The 17,141-nt window shown below is 45.4% G+C and overlaps 1 protein-coding gene across 1 annotated transcript in view; it reads left to right on the top strand.

Annotated features, from left to right (window-relative positions):
• Positions 1-6,510: 6,510 nt before the first annotated feature.
• The window catches only part of SLC16A7 (solute carrier family 16 member 7), a 136,688-nt gene continuing 126,057 nt past the window's right edge, over positions 6,511-17,141 (top strand). Inside the window, exon 1 of the mRNA XM_054988733.1 lies at positions 6,511-6,646. The gene's annotated coding sequence lies outside the window, so the exon portion shown is untranslated. The remainder of the gene's footprint in view (positions 6,647-17,141) is intronic.

Raw genomic sequence — 17,141 nt, 5'->3', positions numbered from 1 at the left:
CATGCCAAGTGCCTGATATTTAAATAAGGTATGGCCTATGGTATCTGTGTATCGTGATGCATTTCAAGGAATATATTCAATAAGGTGCTTATGCTATTTGCACAACCACAGCCCAGTGAGAATCAAGGCAGCTCAAGGTGTGTTGCTGCCCTCCCCAACCTCAACAGGCGAGAGGAGAAAACCTCTTTGTCGACCCAGCCCTTTCTAGAAATAGTGTTTCAAGTCACATGTGCCCTCCCTGTAGGACTTCCTGAACTGTTGTGGGATTCCTCCCTCTAATGACAGCTAAGTAACAAGCAACTAGAAATTCTTCCAGGAAGGAAATTTATTTCATCCAAAGAAGGCAAACCTAGAAATTTTATTTATATCTATTTAGAACCTTCCCAGGGTGGCTTACAAAATAAAATAAAATATCACAGACACTATTAATTAAACTCCAGAATTAAAAACTTCCAAGAGTTTGGGGACTGACATGCACAACTTGCCATGCTGATTTTAAAGAGGGAATCAAGGAGGTAATAATAATATTCAATTTATAGACCACCCTTCAGGACAACTTAACACCAACTCAGAGCAGTTTACAAAGTATGTTATTATTATCGTCCCCACCCACCTGTGAGGTGGGTGGGGATAAGAGACCTTTGAGAGAACTGTGAGTGACTCAAGGTCACCTAGCTGGCTTCAAGTGAGTGCCAGGAGAATTCAGGAGGGCATCAGGAAACAGGCAGGCAACTGGCTGGTTGGGAGAGTGCCTCCCCCATCCACTAGAATGAACACATTATCTCAAAGCAGAAAGTCCCTGTATTTAGATTTGGCACCTGACTTTGAGGCTACTACCGAGCTGAAATAGATTCAAGGAACAATCCTTCTGGATGCGCTGAAGCTGACCAACCCAAGCCATTTTATTTCCTAACTGTAGATTAGTGTTTCCGCTCTGTCCATCCCAGCCTTTCCTTTCAGTAGCTCCCTGGCTGCAATAAATACTGAAAATTGGATGCTGCAGCATATTCTTTAATGGACGCTTTTGAAAACCTATCAGTCATCACTACACAAGAGTGATGTTACATTCCTATTGAAAACAGATAACTTCTATCAGCGTTATTATCAGTGGAGCAGATTACTTTTTAGAACATTAATGCTGCAGCTTCATAGCTGAAAAGCTTTCATGAATTAACACCATCACACTGCAAAGGGCAATTTCATTTGTGACATGTTTGCCCTCTTCTCCACAGGCTGCAATATCAAGTGGTGCTTATTTTTCTCCTAGAAATTGGTTATCAACTGAAAAGAGGAGATGGCAAGAACTGTCTTTCCAAAATGCAAACATACAGACGTAAAAGCTGTTTCAGGTTTGGTTTCATTCTCTAGTTTTGCCTTCTTTGGGGGGAAAACATGTATCATGGTGCTTAACCTTGACTACTTGGTTACAGATCAAGGTATCAATGTTTTCTGCTTTCCAGGAGCTGGCTGTAGCTCTGCTCTATCACTGATTTTCTGGATAGCATGACCAGCTAGTTGTTCAATGGAAAACAGCTGCCAATGCTTGTCATGCCATCTGTGTGGAATGACTTCGGGACATCAGCAGCAGCTCTGTGGAAGAACTTGTGCCAGGTTCCATTCTTAGTTATAAATAATAACTGTGCTTATACATTGCTCTTCTAGACAGATTAGTTCCTCACCTAGAGCAGTGAACATGTCAGTTATCCCCACAATACAGCTGGGGCTGAGAGGAGTGGCTTACCCAAGGCCACCTACTGAGTTCATGGCAGTAGTGGGCTTTGAACCAGCAGAGTGCTGATTTGCAGGCGAACCACTTAACCACTGCGCATGGATGCCAGACAAGCGATCTAGATACTGATTTTAGGATTGACTGTACCATTAGGTGACTCTAAACACCTATGAATGGAAGGACATTGCAGAAAGTGTAGCTCTTCTTCAGCAAAGGGAAAGGGTAGCATTCACTTTTCCATTGCTTGCCATCTGTAAAACCGTTCTGCCTCATATTTCCTTGTCTGTCTTCTCCTGTTTAGAAAACAAATTAGCCATTTTCAAGACCTTATGGATAATGAATTATATTATTGATTCAGTCCGTAAGACTCATTAACTTAGCAAGCATTTTGAGTCTGACGTCACACATGCAACTTTTTTCAGAAATTCTGTTATGTACTTGTGAAAAACATGTTCTGAATGCGTATCTGGGTTTCTTAGGTGCGCTAAACAGAAAACCAGTTTTAAAACATGCTTATGTGTAGTTGCTGAATCAATTGATGTCCACGGAACAAAAAATGATGCATAGTCTCATTTCATTTAGGTGCATTATGTTGTGATGGATGCTTATTTCTTGTTTGCTAGACTTTGAAAGTGACTGACAGGCAACATGGGCTGGCTTTTCATCTGGCTGAATAGTGGACAAACTCAGACTGGCTTGCTTGGATTGGTCAGCCAGAGTTCATCAGAAACCAAAGGGAAGAGTAGTCTAGCTCAAATAAGGGATGTCCAAAAATTATGTATTAACATATATGTTTCTTTTCAAAGACAATAGGAATTCCAATGCACAAATTTTGTGATATTTAAAATGGTCTTAAAATGGCATCAAGGTCATCCTTGGTTGCCTTGGTAAAAAACCTGTACTGGGATGTTGACAGAGGAAGTGCAACTCGATTCTCCTGGAGCTCTCGGAGGCTTTCAATATCTTTGATCATTGTATCCTTCTTGTCCACTTTTCTGGGCTGGGAGCAGGAGGCACTGTTTTTGGGGGGCTCCAGTCCTACCTGGAGGGCAGGTTTCAGAAAGTGGTAGTGGAGGGCTGCTGCTTGGTTCCTATGTTCTTTAATGTCTACATAAAACCACTGGATGAGGTCATTTGGAAATTTGGGAAGCACTGTCACCAATATGCAGGTGACACTCAGACACTCTCACATGTCTGGCTGGTCCCAGAGAGGTTGTAGAAACCCTGAACTGGCACTGGGAGGAAGTTTTGGAGTGAATGACCTGGATAGCCCAGGTGAGTCTGATCTTGTCAGATCTCAGAAGTTAAGCAAGGTTGGCCTTGGTTAGTGATTGGATGAGAGACCGCCAATGAGGACCAGGGTTACAGAGGCAGACAACGACAAACCACCTATCTTAATCTCTTGCCATGAAAATCCCACCAGGGGTTGCCATAAGTCAACTCTGACTTGAGGGCACTCTCCACCACCACCACCACACAGGCTAATAAACTGAAGCTTAATTCCAAAAAGACAGAAGCACTACTACTGAATGGAAAATCTGACCTTGAATTTAATATTCTATTTATTTATTTAAAACATTTCTATGCTGCCTTTCCATCCAAAATAGGGTCCCTAAGGCAGTGAAAAACAGATAATTAAAACAGATAATTTAAAACTCAGGCATATATAAATACAATAAAATCATATAGACTTAAAACACACACACACAATCAGGAAGTTGTAGCCTCTTCTGGATGGGGTTACATTCCCCTTGAAGGAACAGGTCTGGGGGTGCTCTTGGATCCAGGTCTACTGCTGGATAAGCAGGAGGCAGCTGTGACCAGGAGTGTCTTTTACCAGCTTCAACTGGTTAGCCAGCACAATAACAACCACAACAGTAATAACTGTGTGCTAATATACTACTCTCCAGGACAGATTAGTGCCACACTCAGAGCGGTTAACAAAGTCAGTGTTATTATTATCCCCACAATACAGCTGGGGAGCTGGGGCTGAGAGGAGTGGCTGCCCAAGCCCCCCTGCAGAGTTCATGGCAGAAGAGGGGGTCACACCAGCAGAGTGCTGGCTCAGAACCCAGCCACTTAACCACTATGAGTAACATCAGTAAAAATGCAGAAATGCAAAGTAGCAGCAGAGAATTTAAATATAAAAATGTGTTGCATTTTATACAATGGTCAGTCCCATTTAGACTGGGCTACTTTTGTGCTGGCCTGCTAATAATCCCTGGACCAGTCATTTTGACTGCAGGGGATGAACACTGTCCCCATGCAGTTTGGAGGTCTCAAGTATAGCAAACCAGCAGAACCGATTCCTGCAATACAATCTTCCTGAATGAATATTTCCCTGTCACAAACTCCATAGATGTGCACTGAGTAGTTTATGGCTCCGCTTATGGTTTCCCTTTATGGTTTATATCACAGGAGTCTAACAGCACAATGCTAAGCATGCTTACTCAGAAGCAAGTCTTACTGAATTCAGAAGGGCTAAATCTAAAGTAGCCACAGCATTGCGGTCTACAGGACTGCTGAGAAAAGGGGGGGGGGGGCTCAGAAGGCAAATACCAGAGGCCCCTCTGGGGCTATGCATTCAGTGACCTTTTATTGAGGGGAAGGGAAGGGGGAAGTGTGACCTTGGCTCAGCCATTATCTTTCAGCCTAACTTTACCTCATGCGGTTAAGGGGAGGCACGTGTACCTGAGTTTCTTGAAGAAAAGCTGGGGTGTAAATACAATGCATGAAATGGGAGGTGTGGCAGAACTGCCCCACTGACCTGTAAGCACTTCCTCTTCTTGTCCTCTGGGGTGTCTGGGGTTCACTGGTGGCAGTCTAAGTCTCGTCCGGGCATGTGCCACCCATGTGGTGACCCCCATCCCTCAGGGGGCCTTTCACTCCTTCTCTCTTGCACTCATTGTCACACTTGGCCTTTGTGTGAATTGTGTGAGGGCAAGGGACTCCTCACGCCCCTGTGCAGGCTTGCCACTCTGAGCCCTGCTTTGTGCCCAGTTTCCTGCCACCCAGCACTTGGTTACTGCAGGGACTGTTTACTGCCCTTGTACACCACTAGGCATCAGCCAATTGACAAGAAACCACCCACTTCCCATGGCACCTGTTTGAGGTAGCATGGTTAAGCAGAAGGAGTCTATGTGGTACAGAGAACAGCTACCACCTTTTAAGAATCTTTTTAATTTATTAAGGAAAAGAGAAAAAATGTTCACACTCACACTTTTAAGCATGGCACCAAAGCAAGCAAGGGAACTCAGAAAGAAATGGGTAAAAATGCAGCTCCTCTATCCATCCTTTTGAAGGCTCTCTATCTTAAGATATCTCTATCTTAGGAAGTTCCAGCTTACTGAGAAGTCCTCATCCTATTCCTGATTCAGGCCTCCAGCTTCCACATGGTCAATAGCCACCACCTGCAAGGGGCCAGCTCTCAGTGCCTTCAGCTTCCAGCTCAAGCCAGCCAAAAGACCCTCCTTGTTGTGCCAGGATGTTTTATTCTCTTTATGGTCAGCCCCTGGGCAGATCAAAGGTGGGGGTTCCAGGAAGAAAACCCTTCTGACATTTCAGCCCTCCAATTCTCTGCCCTCCCCTCCTACCCATTCTCAGAGGGAAACTCAGATGCTTTCTAAGCCGCACCCTGCTCTGGGCTTTAGTCATGCAGAACTAGCCAGAAGGCTTCTGCAGGAAGCTTACCTTTCCAGGTGTGAGGAGGGCAGATAAATTGGAGGACTGAAATGCCAGAAGACACTTTAAACTGGGGGTGAAGTTTTTGAGTTTTGACACAGTCTGAACCTACAAAAAAAAAAAAAAAGCATTTATCCACAGGTGGAAATGCATGGTGCCATCCTCTTAACGCTGGCAGCAGACCATGTGAATTGTTTCCATACAATATTTGGGTTTATTTATTTATATTATAGCCCAACTTTCTCACTGAGACTCAAGGAGGATTACATGGTGTAAATCAATATGATCAACAGTTGGACAATTCGATAACGAATACAACAGGATATGGATTGCAGAAATCCGAAAATCAGCAGAAAAGGGGGGGGGGGCGGGAAGCACAGTGAATCTGCCCTAAAAAGGGAATAAAACGATCGGACTTTCTTCTGTCTTCAATCAATCCTCCCCTGCACTACTGTGTACTTTCGAAGGTTGTCTCTACATGTGCTGAAAGCAGAAAGGAGTTCAGTTTCAAATCAATGCAAAAGCCTGCTAGCGTTGTCTTTTCCAACCGTCTTAAAAATATTCTCTCCCCGCCCCCGCCCCCGGTCCGGCAAAAGCTGCCACGAGCCCTCAAGAGCCGCACAAAGCAGACCCGGCCGAACTACGGCCAGGCTTCAAGGGGTTGCTGAAGAGCGCCAGGGGCCGAGAGCGAGAGTCCGCTCGCCGCTGTGGCCCGCTTCGGCGCCGCCTCTCCCGAGCCTCGCCGGCTCTTCTGCCGGCACCGCGCGCCCGCCCTGGTTCCCTTTGGCAGCCAGCTTCCGCCGCGCGCTGTCTCCTTCTGAGGCAGGCCGAAGGAGAAGCTGGCGGCTGGTTGGCTGGCGGGAGGAGGGCGCTCGGCGGCGGCAGTCGCCTCCCCCCGCCGCCGCCGCCCTGCTCCGCGCGCGCGGCTTCAGCCGATGCTGTGGGGCTGGCGGCTGCCCTTGACACCGATTCCTCCCAGCGGCAGCCAGGCAGGCAGGCGGGCAGAGGTCGAGCCCACGCCGCCGCCGCCGCCGCTCCTCCTCCTCCTCCTCCTCCTCGGCCTCCGAATCCCGCCTCAGCCTTCCTCGTGCCGCCTCTTGCCTTCGCCGCCGCTGCAGGCCACGTCATGGGAAATAAATAAATAATCCCATTCAGCCAGTGACAGGGAGAGGAACCGGCGGCGGCCGCAGGATAAGCACCAGCCTAAGCTAGAGACAGACAGAGAGACCCGGCCAGGTAACGTACCCGGACCCGTCCAAGTGTTTTTTCGTATTGGCGCAGCCTGGGAAGGGCGTTCTGGGTAAGGGTGCGAGGAAAGCCGCGGCCCTTACGGATGTAACCTAATCTAGAGCCGTGCCCATTGTCTGCTTTGGCGTACCTGCTTGTGCGGCTGCCCTTGGAGTGCGTGTCGCGCTACTGTGTCGGAATCGCCGCCACGCCAGGCGCCTGCCACAGCCAAGAGCATCTGTCTGTTGCCGCCGCCGGATTGCAATCCTGTGGATGAGGCGCAAAACGCTGCCACGATGTGGACGCACCACACAACGGGGCTTTGCGGAGTGTGTATTTGTGTGCGCGCATGGCAGAGGGAGAGGCAGGGTGTACTCGAGCGTGAGCGATCCCAACCACTCAGCGCGCGCCCATGTGTAAGACTTCGGCGGGTGGGGCAGCCCCTCAGCCTTCCGAGACCCACGCAGAGTTGGGAGCCTCGCGCACAATCCCCCCTTTCATTGCCAGTGGCCCACAGAGACGCACCCCGTGCTGGAGGGTCCCCCACACAGACAGATGCACACCGCACAGACTGCAGAGCTCGTGATGCAGACGCGTCTCCCGAGCGACTCCCACAAGCACACATGACCTCAAACGTCACGTTTTGAATGACCTGCGAGGACCCCAGCAGATGTGCTGCTTTTTACCCGCCCTCTCCAACCGGAGCCCGCTTTCCCTTAGCCCTCCATATGCGGCCTTGGATTGAGGGTGGGAAAAACGACCAAAGGGAGAGGGGTGGACGCTGCTGCTGCCGTTATGCTTCCTCTTCCTCCTCCACGCAACGGAGCCATTTTGAGAGCCCCCCATGTGGCGCCTGGCCCTGCTTGGCCCGAGGTGCAGGAGAAGCGGCGGGCATGTGCGTGCTTGCGCCGCGGAGCCAAGGGGCCGGGGCTACGCCTTGGTGCCTGCGTTGCCGCAGGAGGAGGAGGCCGTGACGGCAGCAGCAGCATCACGCGTGTGTCTCCCTCGCCAGGGCGTCGCAAGAGCCCGGCCCTTGTCTCCTCCTCCGCCGACACTCTGCTGCGCCTGTCGGGGTGGGCAGGGCGGCGCTGGATTCACCCGGTTTGGCTTCTTTTTGCGGATCTCCAGGGAGCTCGACGCTGCTCAGACTTGGGGGCTGAACCTGGCCGCGGGCGGTCCTTGGGAACGGGCGGCGCTTTCCGTCAAGGGCTGAACAAGCATCCTCTCGTTTCCAAGGCCCCACCCGGGCCCCGGCCAATGGGAACCTTGCGGAGGCGGTGGAGAGAAAGAATGGGAGAGAGGATGGAGGCAGGAACTCGATCCGGCTGCGAGGGGAGGGGAGCCGGGAGCGAGAGTGGCTCGGCCGGCTTGCTGCAGCCGGTTGGCACTTGCCGGGGGCTCAAAGCAATCCACGTGGAATGCAGCTCAGCCGCCGGGGTCGCATTCGGCAAGCGTGCCATGCTGGGTTTCCGGCCATGTATCCTCCTTCCCCGCAGCTCGCCCGCCGGGAAACTCGACCTGCTAATGCAGTTTAATTGTTTGCCAGTCGCCAGCGGCTCTCCGGAGCTGTCCAAACAAATGCAGAGGGGAGATTTCAGTTGCGCTGGAAGGGCTCTATTGTATGTACTGAGTGGCCTGAAGAAAGAGAAAACCTTTTACCCTAAGTGTTGAAAGCATAACGCTGGCAGAATCAGTTAATCTGGCCCTAAATATACATCAACCTCTTTGTCTGTGAAACTGACTTTATTTTATCTTAAACTAGCTCTGTAAGCAGTGTCTGAATTCCCTGCTGTGCCACAGTAGACAAGAGAGCTTTGTTTACTGGAAACTTAAAAAAACATAAATTTCAATAATCTTAAAACATCCACCATGAGCTTTTCCATAGGGAGCTTTGACTCTCAAAAGTTCATACCCTGGAAATCTGTTGATCTTTAAGGTGCTACTGAAGCTAATCTTGCTCTTCTACTATAAACCGCCTGGTACTATTTGTATGTATTCCTTGTGAGGCAAATGGCAATTTGGGAGGTGGGAGGGTGGATTTAGGAAATAGTGCTAGCAGAGTGTATTTCCCTGGTTGCACAAACCAGATTGAAATCTTTATCATAAGGAGGCCACTTGAGCTAGGTCCCATGTGGTTAAAGCTGCTGCTGCTGTAACATGTACAGTTTTTTCCTGATTTAAATCCCCCCCCCCACTGTCTTCAAGGGCTGTTTTTAACCAAATGTGCAGATCCTTGCTTGTTTCTTTTGCATCATGTAGAACATACATTTCCACCAGGAATATGTGGTGCTGGTCAGGGGAAAAAAAGTCAACACACGGTAGCAAACCAGGCTAGGAGGAACCACCACTCAGTCGTACATGCTTGCTTGTGGAAGCAACCAGGTTCAATCCCTGCCATTTCCAGTTGTATCTACAATGTAATCCTGTGCACTGATTTCCACTGAGTTAATGCTGTAGACGATTCCACTGTCAGGGTAGCAGGTCTGGTAATGGGTGAATCTTTTTCCCTAGTTCAGTTCAGAATTGGATTTGGCAAACTGGGAGAACAATGATGAGTCCTCCAGTTCATATTCTGTGATACTGCTGATGATATTGTTGAGAGTGCTATGAGGCCTGATGCTACCATGAGCCACTCATGCTCTTTATTAGTCGCCACACTTCTAGTTTAATAATTGCTGCTCTAATTGCTTCATTGTCAGTGGGAGGGTGGGAGAGATGGTTCCCTCTTCCACCTCTCTACTTTTCCCTTGCCTTGTCACCAGCACAGCAGCTGGGGGAGGAAGGGGATTCCTTGTCCAGCTTGGGATAGGTAGAGGCAGGGCTCATTAGGAGGCGGAACGCACAGGAACGGTGTTCCAGTAGATCTGAAAAGAGGTCAGATGGGTTTTGGCCTCGCCCACGTGATTTCTTTTCCTCCGAGTTCAAGCTGTGTAGTGCTGGGTTCCAAAGGAACATAAGCTGCTTGGATTCATTCTGCTCTGCTGCTTTACTTGTGTGAGAGAGTGAATGAGTGAGTGAGTGCATTGGTGCAAGCAGGGCTGGCTCTCCAGAGGAGGGTAAGCTGCTTTGAGTTCATTCTGCTTTAAGGAAATACCTGGAGATTTTTGGGGAAAGGTGCCTGAGGGGTGGATATTGCCTTCTGAACACTTCAGGTGATGTCAGCGGTGTGTGGCATATGCTAATGAGATATGCTAATGAGTTCCTGCTGTTGTTTTTCTAGGAAATGACCCCTGGGTAGAGGATAGCAATAGGGATGCAGAATAACCTTGTTTGGAATGCTGCATCAGTTTACATATTGTGTGCCAGCTAATGATGGAATTCATTGCTAAGCATGACTGGGGCCCTACGAAGTTCTTTCCAGACAGTACTGGATATCATGGCTCAATGGTCTGGCACCTTCACCTGTTCAGTGTTCCAGTGGTAATAAGTAGACTAGTCTTACTGTGCAATCCTAAGAAGAGTTACTCCAATCTAAGCCTGTTAATTTCAGTGGGCTTAGACTAGAGTAACTCTTTCTAGAATTGTACTGTCAATGTATTTACTTCATTTATACCCTACTTTTCCACCCAGAGGGACCCAAAGCAGCTTACAGCATTGTTCTCCCTTTCACCATTTTTTCCACATAACAGCCTTGTGAGGCTGTGTGTCAATGACTGGCTCAAGGTTGCTCAGCAAGCTTCCAAGGCCCCGTGGGGATTTGAAACTGGGTCTCCCAGATCCTGGTCTGACACTCTTAAGCACTACACCACACTGGGTGTCTTAAGAATCTTTCAATGTTTATTGTTCAGTTTTTCTGGAGAAAAAAAGCCTGAAGAAGCTAAGGGGGAAAGAAACAGGTATCTGCAATACTATAGCCAAGATCTACGCTTGTATCCACCTGTGAATAGCAAGAACCGATTTGTCTTCCACATAGTAATGGACATCTGGGGAAAGAGGTTGGACACAAATGTTCACACACTCAGCCATGGGATCTGAAAGTATCTCCTGTACTTCAAAGTAGGCTTGTAGGGAAGCCAACAAAAGAGGCAAAATCATTTGATTATTAGGATTTTATTATTTGGGTTTACATAAACGTGACATTATTTGTGCTAAAAAGATCTTGAGGATTATGGTGTCTCATTGATACAAGCCCTATACTTTTAGAATCTTGGCCTTTGCCCTACTCCAGTGCCAGTGCTTCATTTATGCAGTTTCCGTGTCCATGGCTCATTTAACAAATCACATAATACAAGAAGTAATGTTGAAATTCCAGTGACATATTGTTCTAGGGTAGATGGTTTATGGATTGCAGCCAAAGGCTGCACCCATCAGGAGTCTTATGCAAGTAAATGTGGGCTCATAGCCTGGCAGTTTAAAAATTCATGATTAGTACTGTATGCACACAAGAAAGTAAGCTTCAGCAAGATTGAATCATGGCAGTAAAAGCCAAATATAAAAGTCTAAGGAGTATGAGAAACATTAAAAGAAGAAAAGATGCTGACAGTTCTTCGTTTTAATATCTTCATGACCGCATGCTTCCTGCATGTTCTTTTTCTAGCTGCAAAAAGAGAATCTTTTTGGAACATTTGGTCAAAGTCTAGTATTAAACTATTGATTAAAGCATGCCCCAGTTTTGACACAACTGGTAAATTATTGAAACACTGTTTCAATGTATTGATAATATGCCATGTGCTGTTTTTTGTGGATTAGGCTTAAGCACAGATAACATTCACATGAATTCACATGAACACAAATTCCAGTGAAATCAGTAATATTTATTTCTGAACAACTTTTTTAGGGATAGTCTGTAAGAGTCTTACTGAATTTAGACATGCACAAGTATGGATTGGTAGAAAGACCTCTGTCCTTCATCTTTTTGTCTTGTGTTTTCTCTAAGGATCTCAAAGCAGTGTTCATGGTTGTCTGTTATCCATTTTATCCTTACAACAACCTCATGAAATGAGCATGTGATTGACCCAGGGTCACCCAGTGAGTGTCATGGCAGCATGTGGATTTGAACTGGGATCTCCCAGATCTCTTGCGATTCTAGTAACCATTGTACACATTGCATCTTCTCCAGTTAGAAATCATATGTATTATAACTAGAGATCCTAATGAGATGGCTATGTGATTGGAGGAACTACATATGTGACCATAGATTTGTAAATAGAGATTTACATTATCACTTGTGGCAAGTTAATAATTTCATGGTGGTCAGATGAGAAAACATTTGTATTTTGCAGAAAGATGGTTATGTTTTATGAATAATATCAGTGTATGTGGGCAAGCTGGTAGTAAAGATATATGTGGAGTGTACTGAAAATGTTTGTTCAAACATTTGCAGTGCTGTGTGGCAGCTCTGCTTTGTAAAAACTTACAAAATAACTAATCTGACACAAATACTTAAAAGTTTTGTCTTCTTTCTCTTCTCTTTATTATCTTTCCCTGTAGATGATAAGCTTCTTGGAGTAGGAAATTTACATAATGTAATTCCTTTTGTTAGTTTGCAAGCTTATTTAGGGTTAATGCAAGTATGCATTAGGCATACCTTTGTGCAGACTTGTTAAGCAGTCATTAGGTGTTGGTTGCTTATCCCATTCTCTTATCACTTCTTTTCTTTTTTTCCCCTTTGCTTTTCTTTAAAATATGGTGCCCCCTATGTATGACTTTATCACCCCAAAGACATGCTATCAATCATCAAGGAAATTGTTGACATTTCCAGAAGCTGGGTTATCTGCTTCTCTTTTAAACCCCAAACAGTAAAAGACTGCAATTCAAAAGTTAAATATGATGGAGGATGTTTAACAAATTGAAGGATGTGTTTCTAACTGCATGTAGGTGTCTGTGATCTGCAGAGATTTAGTAGAGCAAGGAATGAATCTTTCTGCCTTTGCAAATCTTTAGAATATTTAATGGCATCTAGAATGGATTTGGTAATCAATTGCAGTTATATTTTATGTTGTGCTGGTGCGAAACAGGATGCTAGACTTGATGAACCACCTGTCTGATCCAGCAGGACTATTCTTATCTTTTTAAAATATTCAGAGAGGCTTAACATATCACTGTCCTAAATGCCAAAATTTTGATAGAAGATAATCTGAAGCCTATCATGTACTTTGGGGTTTCACTTCATGGCCTTTCATTTGGCTTCCAGTGTGCTGAGAGAGGCAGCAATGTTAACCCCCAGCATCCAAGAGGCTCCCAAGACAGCATTTTTGTTCCATTTGTATTTCTGTAATAATCCCATTATAAAACGTGGGTACTGGACCTGTTCCAGGAATAGTTCTACCTCAATGAGAAACCAAGGTTATGGCTTGGATTGTAGTTTGGTTGAAATATTGTCCCATACATATTATAACTGTCATGTGATTTCCAAGTAAGAATTGAAATAAACTAATTGTCTCTGCCCTTGACCTAGATAGCCCATTCGAGCCAGATCTTGGAAACTAAGCAGGGTCGATCTTGGTTAGTAATTGGAGGAGACCTTAAAGGAAGACCAGGGTTGCTATGCAGAGGCAGGTGATGGCAAATCATCTCTGTTAGTTTCTTGCCTTGAAAACTCCAGCAGGGATAGCCATAAGTTGGCTATGACTTGACAGCACTTTCCACCACCACTGTTGGCTTGTGTAAGCCTGATACTACAGAAGCAGTCATCTTATTTTTAAAATTTTCTTATATTCTCTGGAGACTAGAATTGAGGCCATGATCTGGCGCTGGTGGAGACTCATGATATACCCCAGTGATACATTTCTCACTATGATGCTGCATCAGCACACAAGAACCAAAGAAGACCCCTGCGGGATCAGACCAGTGGCCCATCTAGTCCAGCATTGTGTCTCATAAAAGGAGCCCTGCTTGATCATCCAGTGATCAACTAATGACTACGGAGGGCCAACAACAGGGCAAAGATGCCAAGTCCTTCTCCCAATTTTTCTTCCTAGCACTTGAATTCAGAGGGTTTCTGCCTATAAATGCAGAGGTGTATGCATAGCAGTACTGCAGTGCTGACATTAAAGTGAATGGAAAAGCTCTTGAATCTCTGGGAAGTCTATGAGAGCTTTCTGCGCTCAAGGAGCTGCTGATTTGAGACTTGATTGTACTACGAACTGGAGCTATATTATGAAATGTAGCCTGAAGCTATACATGCTTATTGAAAGTAACGTTTCACTGAATTCAGTGGTACTCTCAGGTAAGCATGAACCAGATTGCAGCCCTGGGATAAAAGCATTAGGGGGCAGTGTTGTTTGTGTCCTCTCTGGTGGTTGTTTGTGGCAAACTGTTTTTTTCTGTAGGAAAGAAATTCTTAAGATTTCCTGCAGCAATGAGCTCTTAAGCATTTTGTTAATGAAAATGGTTCTCCTGGTGTCTCTTGATAAAGTACCATGAAAAACAGATATAGAAAAACTAGCAAAACTACAATAATACTGCATAGCAAAAGAAATGTCTGTGTTTCCATAACAGTAATTTTAAAATTTATTTCTAATGTCTGTTTTATAGCAACATGAATTGCACAAGATCTCAGTAGCTCCCTTAATGTCAGCTACAGGCACACGCTCAGCAAACAACGAAAGCTCCAAATGCCTCTCAGAGAACCTCAATACAAGAGCACACGGAGGCCCAGGGTTTCTGTTTGGGGGATTAATCTGATTTTAAAAAGCTGTTCTCTACAAATTTGGTGTTACTCATTTTATTGTTCTTTTTTCTTTTCTTTTCACAATTGTGTTTGGCTCCAAAGACATCCTAGCAAGTTTGAATAAAACCCAGAAGGAACTAAAAAAGGATCAACTTTGTTGTTTTTAATTAGGGCTGAGTCAAAATCTCCCCCACCAGTGATGCCTACTCAATGAAAGGAAACAGATCCTGCCTTTTTAACAATGTGTGGAAAGTCATGAAAAGGGATAAAGTGTTAGCCTCACTTACTAGTAGTGGAGATCAGCATGCAGCTGGGCAATTCCTCCCCCCACCTCATTTTTGTCTAAGATGTGCCAAAGTGAAAGTCAGAATCATTACATTGCCTTGATTTGGCTTTGGTCATCATCTGGTTAAGGGCGGTCTTCCGGTGAAACCATTGGATTAACTCTGTTTAGGATTTCACAGTGGTTCTGGGACTCTGGTCCAGGATCGGCCTCCTGAATCACTGCATCCTTCACTGCTCCCTCCACTGAGTCCCACATCCTTCTTCCCCTTCTCACTGGGGCCTACCTCAGGCCCAAGGAAGAGATAGATATTGGGCTGGCTGCCCAGGGGAAGGGTAGTTCAGTTATCACAGCATCAGCCACTCAAACCCCAGAGGGGATGGGCACATGTACTGGTGGGAACCTTCTCTTTGTGTTCTCCTTCCATTGTGTTCTCCCTGCATTGAGGGACAGCTGCCCCAGAGGCCCATGGCTAAGACTGTCCTGTATCTGGTGGTAAATCTCATTGGTTATGTGGAGTTACCATGAAGTTAATATAGGATGAGATGTCCTCCTCACTCTGGAATTGCTTGGTTAAAAATAGATGGGGAAAATGGTGCCAAGAAACAGCAGAAAGTGTAAGTGATGCTTTCAGGAAGAACTACCAAAGGCAACCGAAAGGGCTGTGATTTAGTGGATGATGGAAAAAGAAGAAACCTCTGACAACTTTTGTCTTGAGTTGGAAAAAGTTTGCTTGCGAACTTTAGACTCTGCCCTATTTTGAATAACTGCGTTGTAGGAAATTTTAAAATGCAGACTTCCATGGAAAATAGTGAACATTAGTCATGCCCAGATACCCACTGGTTTAGTTCGTATGCTGTTCATCAATGACAAGCAGGCAGACGATCATTTGGCGACACGTTTGGATGCATTCAAATCAGTGATGTGGATTTTCTTGAAAAATTAGAATTGAGAAAAAAATCTGGGAAAAATTCTGGAAAAAACATTCAATGCAATATCTGGTTTAGCTTGTTTAGCTGCTTAGCACTGTCTGATTAACTTGTTTATTCTGATCTATATTTAGTAAACACTTCTTAATGTAGCATATTTTATGTTCCAAAATAACCCAAGGAAGCCAGATCTCATCAAATACTGGAAGCTAAGCAGGGCCATCCTGGGTTAGTAATTGGATGGGAGACCTCCAAGGAAGACCAGGGTCACTGTGCAGAGGCAGGCAATGTCAAACCACATTTGTTAGTCTCTTGCCTTGGGAACCCAAGCAGGGGTCACGGTAAACTAGCTATGACTTGATGGCACTTTCCACAACCAGCAGCAACAAATACTTGCACATATATTTGATGGAGGCGAGGGAGGGGGGAACCAAATCAGTTTGGTTTGTTGTATTAAAACAAATTTGAGTATTTATTGGAATAATACTTGCAAAAACTTTGAGAACGTTTTCGAGGGAACACAGAGACGAACCTTTCAGGTGTTTACCTCATGTTTATCAAAAGAGTTTGAACAGGGTGTTTGGTGAAGTTGTTTGCCCTGAAGTTCTCAGCATGCCCGGTAAGCAAACACTGAAATGTTGTATTAGTAGACAGTCAGCTTGTAGTTGGAAGTGTGCCTTTCAGCTCTAAAACCTAGATCTGATCTTTGATAATACTACTTTCTTTAAAGTTAGTAAGCAAGTTAATGTTAGTAAGCAAGGTGAAAAGAATATTAGAACTTCCAGGTAGTTAAGTGAATTGAATCCTTGGTACTACTATTCCTGACTTACCTGTTAACCTTTCAGGTCACAACATCCAGCCAATTGTTTTTGCAGTTTAGGTAAAAATCAGTCTTCATAAGTGCTCTGTGTTCCCTGTAAACCTGTTCTTATTTATCTGGCTAAAAACACTGCTCTTGGTAACCAGCCAAGTATGTGTTTCTGACCTTTCCTTATTACTGCTGTCCAAGAGAGGTCACCATGCTGGGTAGTGCTGTTAAGGACAGAATATCAGGATTTGAGCGTATCTGAACTGATTTGATCTAGTAGTCAGCCTACTCAAGCATTTCTAACAACCTAGCCCTTATCACCCAGACTGTATTGTGTTGCATAGAGATAGCAGAAAAGACCAAAGGTCTAATATTTTGTGCCAGGTTTGACATTCATTTTTTAATGTGCTATCTTGTACATATTGTTTTCTGCTTTTGGTTGACCTCCTTCAAATACATGAATGGCCAAGTATCCCATTCATTTATGCAACCTGCTAAGTCTTGCCTCAGACTGTATGTTTAGCTCTAGAGAGAGCTGGAAATAGATGTCATCATATCAGGCTTGTGCACAGCTCTAACTTCCTTCTGCCTTAAGGCAGATGGAAGTCATGTGGATGTTCAAGCTGACCTGTCAGTGTCCAGGCCCATAATCAAGCAGCTGGAACTGTCTGCTGTATTTCCCTGCAGCGTAATATCCCCCCTATGCTGGTCATGTGGGTCGCTTGGGGTCTTCTGGGTCCCTCTGGGTCTTCTGGGTCTGTCTGGGTCTTCTGAGTCCCTCTCCATGTGCTTTCTGGGCCAAATAAGATTAGAGGATATTAGCATCGCTGCCTTCCATAGTTCTCTCATAATTACAGCTGATCTCCATACTA

This window comes from Eublepharis macularius, chromosome 9 (genome assembly GCF_028583425.1).
Source record: "Eublepharis macularius isolate TG4126 chromosome 9, MPM_Emac_v1.0, whole genome shotgun sequence".
Classification (NCBI taxonomy): domain Eukaryota; kingdom Metazoa; phylum Chordata; class Lepidosauria; order Squamata; family Eublepharidae; genus Eublepharis; species Eublepharis macularius.
This window is presented reverse-complemented; position numbering and strand designations above follow the sequence as displayed.